Below are 6,800 nucleotides of genomic sequence, written 5' to 3'. Positions count from 1 at the left end.
AAACCTCAAATGTGTTTGTGGCCCCTGAACATGTTTAAAGCAAAGCTGCCAACCAGTTACATAGTAGGTTTTGCTTTAAGCATGTTCAGGGGCCAATAACACACATGAGGTTTTTCCTGCCCAACGATCTGTTGCATTAAAACTCTAAAAGTGGACCTGTTCGCACTGCTTTTATTCTTGTGCTTTTCGCATTCCAAGTAACTACCCAAATAATAACGATATATAAATATTCTTTTGTATATAGGTAACAAGTAAAGGCAAGGCAACGCAAGGAAAGTAATTGCACGAAAATGTTCACTTTTATAGTATGCAGAAAATATTGTTAATGCTCATAATTGGGCTATTCCAGTTGAAATGCATTACACCCTGTATGGAAGCTACAATCAAGTGCAAAATTCCCCAGGAGACTTGTTCATATGTCGCGCATGTGAAAAATAAAATTGTCCATGTGAAGTTCACCATGTGATGTTTTAATTGTATAGATTTCGAACCCCTCCCGCCCACACCAAGCAATATTGAAGCAAACATTTTACGCATTTCAAAATTGAAGCGTTTGGTATACAACATTGAATAAGGGGAGTGGGGAGGGTCATTGAACTGTGCAAGTGTCCCAGCAAATTTTGCACTTGATTGTAGACATGACCTTAATCTTCCACACGGGGAGTGTGAATTTCAAATTTTGGGGTAACCTGAAAATGGGCAGTTGATGTGTGTGAATTGAGTACACATTGTACTCATGTTACTGAGTTTATATGAAAAAATTACTTTTGATTTATAGATATAAAGTAAATCTTCATATAAAGTTAGCAAAAGCTTTATCTAGCTAGTAAATTATTTTTATTTTTATCCATTCAATATAATTTCTATTATAACAGTATATCAGGTTCGAGACATGTCAAAATTGTGGCAAATGATGTCTTTAAGTCTGTCTGGTCTCAAGTTAGGAGTAATGCCATGTTGGATTTTACTGATTCAAATCGGTGCATTTATGTGATTTGATTTGCCAGGGTATGGACAAATCACCGTATATACACAGTGCTGTACGGTGTGGCCATTTTAGTAGTTCTGGCGACTAGATTTTTTCTGATGCATCTAAACCTTGAATCCCTGGCACCAACGGCGACCAACTGTTGAAGCTTTTAATCGCCTGCAAATAAGATAGGATAGGTCAAAAGTTTTGATTATTTAAGTACTCAAAATGGCGTCAAAGTCAAAAAGAACTTTGAATTTGATGAACTTTGGGAACAAGGAGAAGGAGGATGAAACAATAAAATCAAGGAATCCAACAGCTACTGATACTATTAATGATGCTACATTGTAGTAGTAGTACTAGTGGTGTTATGTAAGGTCATGGAACTGGAAATGGAAATAAGCCTAAAAAACTAAAAATTGAATGTAGATTTAAACCATTGTGTGGCAGAATAACTTCGAGCGGTTGGAATACCTCAGTTTTTGCACCGTACATCACTGTATATACGCCCCACAGGATTAGGTTAGCACGCGAGATTGTATCTCCCACTGCAATATCCAACATGACGTTGCTCTCAGCTTCAGACGAGACGGACTATAGAAGTGTTTGTTATATAAAGAATACAACAGTGTTGTTGCAGTGGAATTGAAGACTCTGGTGTTCAGAGATGGTTCTATGAATAAAATGATTGGGGGTACTAGGGGGGTCAAGATATCATAATTTTTTTACTTCGCCAATGGTTAGACATAATCATGAAATTTGCACAAATAATTATGTGAAACAAGATTTTTACATTCTAAATCCATTGGAGTTGGAGAATTGACTCCCTGTTTTTTAACTTTGTATAAATAGGCATGAGCCACTGTAGGAAACCACAGGTTAAAGTCTCTTTTACATATTACGTAATTTTCTGTTCAGTGGGCGTGGTTTAGCTTATAAGCACTAAATTAGATATTTGGTGCTTGGGTACTATGTATGAGGCCATAGTTGACAGTGGCTACTTCTTTGTGGTACACTCATGCACTGCTGACAACATGCACTGCTGACAGGCTATTATCTGCTGAACGTCCACCTTCACAAATGTCTTACTTTTTATCCTTCTGGATTCAGCCATTAAAAGGAATCTTGCAATAATGTATTCCTTGTATGCATTAAGCATGTTCCATTTTAGTTTGTTTTTTCTCTTTTCACAATATCTTGAGATCTGTATGGAGTACAGTGATGTAACTTGGTAGGGGGTAGCAGAGCCAGAGGTTCTCAACTTTATCAGATTTTCAGTGCAAAATATGCTAATTTACTTAAGTAGCTGATTTGCATAATTTATGCATATGGTTAGGTTTTTCTTTTGTCCCCAATATCTGGAGATCCATATGGGCTATAGTGACGTAATTTGGTAGGGGATAGCAGGGCCATAAGTTCTCAACCTGAAAATGTACATACTACATATTACTTGTTGACAGAGCAATGGGACAAAATAATGTTCATACTGTCCGTCCAGGATTCGAACCTTGGCCTTTTGTTTCCCAGTTCAATTCTCTACCAACTGAGCTAATGAGTCGGCTCAGTTTTAATCCAGTTATATTGGGAAGTTTGTTATTTGTTCACAGATATACTCTGATCAGCTCTTAATAGGCGGGGACTCATAACATCGTGGATTGATACAGAATGGCGTACACACAGTTAAGCGCAGCACCTACGCGAACTGCGCTTTGCGTTTTGTGTGAATGATGCGTGCTTTTGTGAATTTACGCATGCGTAAGTTGGAACTTTATTGACTCGCGCAGTAACAAAAAACGAATAATTCCTGCCTATTAAGAGCTGATCATAGTATATGCATTTTGTACTTAGGAGGGGGCGTGGCCAGGATTTATTTTGGGGGGCTAATTTTGAAAAGTGGACTTTTTTTCCCCAAAATTGAAACTTTTCACAAAAGTTTTTGACCAAGAAAGTATAAAGAACCTAATTTTGTCATGCAATATGCTCGCAAATGGGTAAATTTGGATCTTATTTGACCAAAAAAGCATAAAAGCTGGGTTTTGTTTTGTTTTTTTGCTCGAAAAGTGGACCTTTTTGGCTTTTGGTCATTTTGGGGGCCCACTGACTATGCCCCTGCTTTGGAAGGCTCATAAACCCTAGTATGTGCAATATCTTGACAAGGCAATGCAAAACATGCAATTAGACCAATCCTGATGTTTTTAGCTTGTTTTTACTTGTAGTGTGTCACAATTTGCTTCTAAATCTTCACCTTGTTATCTCTTCAAATTTCCATGACTCCAAGTGAAAATGAGAGGAAACTTACTGCCAATAGCAGAGCTGCCAACCCTTCTTGATTCTGCAGAAGACTTCCTCATTTGCTGACAATCTTCTGTCTTCTGCAAAACATATCAAATCTTCTGCATTTACAGCCATCTGGCTAAAAAATCAAAACAAAATCAATTATCCGCCCACTGTCCTGTCCTTTAGCAAGAAAAAGGTTGAATAGCCCTGGAAAGGCATTTTAAGGGTCTCAAAAGCCAACATCCAGGAGCTTTGGGGGGGGGGGCTGATCCCACGCAAGGGCCGCTGTCTCGCGCCACATCCTAAGCTTTTTTTACACTTCACAGAAATCTTCTGCATTTACATATTCCAATGTTGGCAGCTCTGCAATAGACCTTTCAAGCATAAACACATACAGAGACTGCGCATTTGATGAGTGTGTGGCGTAGTATGGTTGGTGTGATTTTTCGTTTCACTTTGTTCAGGATTTAACCAAGGATAAAAAAAAAGTACATCCTTTAGCTCTAATTTAAGACCTTGTTCGTTGAAATCGATTGAAACAGTGATCGAAAACCCAAAGGAGCAAGATCAAATCAATGCAAAGCATGGTGTTAGTTCTCTTGTTCGAGAATCATTTGTGTATAAATTATTAATAGAACATCCAATGGAGCAATCTGCAACTTTTAAATTTGCATCTTCTTCTGGATTTTGATGACAGTGTCTTTATTATTTTCTTTACCAATTTCAACAAATGAGGTCTTAAATCAGAACTAAAAGATGCAGGTATTGGCTGCTTGTTCTAATTATGACATATATCTGTCTTTGTTTAGGTTATGCAGGGGTGCATAGGCGTAGATCCCGGGGATGGGAGGATAAATTCCCTCCAATATTTTGTCAGGGGGGATGGTCCATACAATCATCCCCCCTCCAATGTTGACGCATGTACAGTGTGTTGGTTTCTGACCAAATTAACTTCATATTTGGCCATTTTAGCCCCCAAAGCCCAGAATTTTTCTTTATTTTATTTACTTCAAAATAGTAAAATTTTTCAAATTTTTCACGCATTTGTACAATAAACGTATTCTGTCGCCAAAAGGTGCCACATTCACTATATTTCAAGAAATTTTTTCCAACCCCATCCCCCAAAGTAAAAAAAGAAATCTACACCACTGCAGGGGAGAAAATAAAAGGTACATTGTACCTTAATTCTATTGTTGTCTGTAAACTGTTATCTGTACCAACACATGAGCATTTTAAAATCACTTTGTATTTGATTTTAAATGATATTAATCAAGATTGTACATTAAGATGATATTATTATGTGAAATGTATTATGTTACTGAATGTATAGTTTTAGATATATAATTATTGTATAGATTATGTGAATATATTTTAAGTTGTGAAAATAAAGTATTTTAAATATGTTCACTAGTTAGTTCTGTCAATTCCATTTTGATTGTAACTGTAAACTTGGCAGGGTTGTTGCTACTGCGGGCGGGACTGATGTTGGCCGCCCGGCACAAAAAAAAAATTAATTTAAAAAAATCTCAATAAATGATTTTTTCATCATAAGAAGAGTAAAATATGTTTAGTGGGGTGATACCCCCGGAGCTTATTCCCCGTTTACACATGTTCATTAAAAGATAGTGCTTCAAGCCAGTGATCTAATTCGAGCCCAGCACTCAACTGGTACATCATTTTGGGGCACCCTGTATTTTTGGGCTTCTCACCTATGCATTATGGCCATATGTCTTATATTGGGACCCTTAAAAGGGTGGCAGCATTTTGTTTTGAAAAAATGAAATAATGATATTTTCAAAATGAAGATGAATACTTTCTTTTGAATTTGGCTCCAAAACCAGGATTTTCCATTGATGCTAATTAATTATTTTATGATCAATGAAGCTATAAATAGACGAGTTAATTTAAGTATGAGCTAGACAAAAATGGAACACCTACGTTTTTGCTTGCCAGTAACTCTAAGTACCCTCCTGAACAGCATATCTAAAAAGGGCAAAAAAGACCACAGGGAAAAAAATGTTAATTTGCATGTTTCCAAAATGGCTGCTAATGCAGGCATCAAATTTCATATTAATTTGATGACATACTTTTTTTCCCTTTTATGTTGAGTTGAAAACTAAAATTCATGATTATGTAGTACAAATTTGATGTCGGTAATTGTAGCAACTAAATAATTATGTGCTTTGTGTTATTTCATGTCATTAATTAGACTAATGAGCACATTTACAGGCTTGTCCATGCCTTCCCATAGGCCTCTATGTAAAACAGTCAATTTTCAGAATTGCAATTAGTCTAAAAGTGACAAACAAAAAGATATTGTATTCTTTCTGCTTTGGAATGATTATTTATGACTGAACGCAGTTAACAGATGATAATTAAAATTAATGCACTTTCTGGAAAAAAAAGGAGGGTTGTATATTATATGTAGTATCCTTGGTTATAGTGATAAACAAACCGGCAACACTATAACTATAATGCATTTAAAAAGTATGGGGGTGCAGAATTTCCCAAATATGGAACTATTTCCCAAAATAGAAATGCTTACATCATGCAAACATTTGACTCGACCATCTGAAACTGACTGTGCTATTTCGAACAGTTTAACATGCAAAAGTGGTCCTTTTGTTAACTCTTCTGTCTAATTTGGACCTTCTTGGGTGCATTAAAATTTTTTTAATTACCCAGCAAAGTGGACTTTTGTTCCCCCCCCACACACACCCCACATATGTGGGGTTTATGTTATAATCCAGATGGCTGGTTGTTTCTTTCTTTCTTTCTTTGTATCTTTATTTCTTTGTTTGTTTGTTTGGCTGTCCGGGCGGAAGCAAATTCATTAATCCACTGGGCAGCTCCAACGCAATGGCCGATCAACTCAAACTTGGTATAGTGGTAGGGTATGGTGGCCTCATGTGCAGTATAGTTTTGTGTCACATTATTTGCATATTTATGAATATCAATGAGCTCATTCTGCAGCTTAAACGCAATCGCAGATTAACTTCAAACTTGACAAGATGATAATATATGGTGGCCTCATGCGCTGTATACTTTTGTGTCATGTTATTTGTGTATTTATGAATATTAATGAGTTCGGATTTGCATATTTTGCCTACATTTCCATTAATCCACTCTCCAGCTTAAACGCAATCACCGACCAACTTCAAACTTGGTCTTGTGATAGTATTCTTTATATTTTCCAACCTTTGTTGTGGGGGCCACCTTAATTACAAACCACGTAATTCTAGTTTGTATGGGAGCAGCTATCTACTGCTGATACTGGTATTGATGAAGTAGCTATCTACTGCTGATGCTGGTATTGATGAAGCAGCTATCTACTGCTGATGCTGGTATTGATGAAGCAGCTATCAACGGCTGATATTAGTATTGATGAAGCAGCTATCTACTGCTGATACTGGTATTGATGAAGCAGCTATCTACTGCTGATGCTGGTATTGATGAAGTAGCTATCTACTGCTGATACTGGTATTGATGAAGTAGCTATCTACTGCTGATGCTGGTATTGATGAAGCAGCTATCTACTGCTGATACTGGTATT

This window comes from Amphiura filiformis, chromosome 19 (assembly GCF_039555335.1).
Source record: "Amphiura filiformis chromosome 19, Afil_fr2py, whole genome shotgun sequence".
Lineage (NCBI taxonomy): Eukaryota > Metazoa > Echinodermata > Ophiuroidea > Amphilepidida > Amphiuridae > Amphiura > Amphiura filiformis.
The sequence above is the reverse complement of the archived record's forward strand: the minus strand, read 5'-3'. Positions refer to the sequence as shown.